Source organism: Mus caroli, unplaced genomic scaffold (genome assembly GCF_900094665.2).
Source record: "Mus caroli unplaced genomic scaffold, CAROLI_EIJ_v1.1 scaffold_21524_1, whole genome shotgun sequence".
NCBI lineage: Eukaryota > Metazoa > Chordata > Mammalia > Rodentia > Muridae > Mus > Mus caroli.
The window spans coordinates 9555-11431 of NW_018391451.1; the positions used below are offsets into that span (position 1 = coordinate 9555).

Genomic DNA, 1877 nt, shown 5'->3' on the forward strand with positions numbered 1-1877 from the left:
TAATTAAACTCAGAGGTGAAATCAACCAAGTAGAAACAAAAAGAACTATACAAAGAATCAACCATACCTGGAGCTTGTTCTCTGAGAAAGTCAACAAAATAGATAAACCCTTAGCCAGACTAACTGGAGTGTACAGAGACAGTATCCAAATTAATAAATCAGAAATGGAAAGGGAGACATAACAACAGAAACAGTGGAAATTAAAAAAATGTCATCATCAGAATCTACTACAAAAGTTTACACTCAAGTGAATTTGAAAATCTGGATGATATGAACAATTTTTTAAACATATACAAGGTGCCAATGTCAATACAGGATCAGATAAACCACCTAAACAGTCCCATATCCTCTAAGAAATAGAAGCAGTTGTTAATAGTCTCCCAACAACAACAACAAAAAATTGTGTTTGGGGTGGCTTGACAGTGCGGCTCCTCCATGACAGAATCGGCAAAGCACGTCTCCCACCCCTTGCCGCCATGATGCCCAAGAGGAAGGTTAGCGCGGATGGAGTAGCCAAGGTGGAGCCCAAGTGCTGCTCTGCCAGGCTGTTGGCCAAGCCCACCCCAGCCAAGGTGGACACAAACCGGAAAAAGGCCAGGGGAAAGGATAAAGCATCAGACAAAAAAGTGCAGATAAAAGGGAAGAGGGGAGCGAAGGGCAAACAGGCTGATGTGGCTGACCAGCAAACCACAGAGCTGCCTGCAGAAAATGGAGAGAGGGAAAACCAGAGTCCAGCCTCTGAAGAAGAGAAAGAAGCTAAGTCCGACTAAGCATCCATCACGTCTGTCAGTGGTTCCGCTTCCCTTCTTGTACAATCCAGAGGAATATTTTTATCAATTACTTTGTAAATGCGAGTTTTTTAGTAGCTCTAGAAACATTTTTAAAAGGTGAGGGGATCCCACCTCAATCCATTTTTTAAGTGTAAATGTTTTTTTAAAGAGGTTAAATCATTTGCTGGTTGTTTATTTTTTGGTACAAACAGAAAATAGCAGGATACTGAATCCGGAGAGGCTGTGACTGTCTCGGGAGTCACCATAACATTCTGTAGATGGGGCTAGTTCTATATCCTATAATACAAAGCATACTAAATTGCAATCTGGCGTCTCAGTCGTGTATTTGTGTCTGGAATATTTTCAGTTCTATCTGGTCCCAGTTTCTAGTAGAAACATTTTGTAAGAAAGCCAGTCCTTGGCTCTTGCCCTGTCAGAACTGTGATGTCTGTGGTCATGGCAGTCCATTTTCCTAACAGTTGTGATAATGTGCTCTGAAAGATGGAAGTCCTGAGTCTGTTCTGTGTGTGGCGTAACATTGTGAGTTGGTGGAACTGAGGATTATAAGCATTTGGTTGTTATTCGAGGTCTTAGGGAAACTTGCCGAATCACTGGAACAAGTTCAAAGAAAAATAATACGGAGCTCTTAATTTGCGTACATGAACACAATGTGACTCTTCAGAGTTTGGGTACATGAACACAGTATATGGCTCTTTTTAGGTATGTGTAATAAGAATTGGAATGTCTGTACTCTGCTCCTCATCCAATAAAATCTATTGTGAAAGAGTTTTAAAAAAAAAAAGCCGAGGACCAGATGAGTTTAGTGGAGAATTCTATGAGACCTTCAAAAAATACCTAATACCAATACTATTCAAACTATTACACAAAACAGAAACAGAAAGGTCACTACCCAATTCATTGTATCAAGCCACAATTATGCTTATACCTAAACTACACAAAGAACAAATGAAAAAAGAGAACTTCAGGTAAATCTCTGTTATGAATATTGATGAAGAAAAGAACCTCTGGTGGAATCACCATGCCGGACCTAAAGCTCTACTACAGAGCAATTGTGATAAAAACTGCATGGTACTGGTATAGTGACAG

At 40.1% G+C, this 1877-nt stretch overlaps 1 pseudogene; it reads left to right on the plus strand.

Moving 5' to 3' along the window:
* Positions 1 to 479: 479 nt before the first annotated feature.
* On the plus strand, positions 480 to 770 carry LOC110289189 (annotated as a pseudogene).
* Positions 771 to 1877: the final 1107 nt, after the last annotated feature.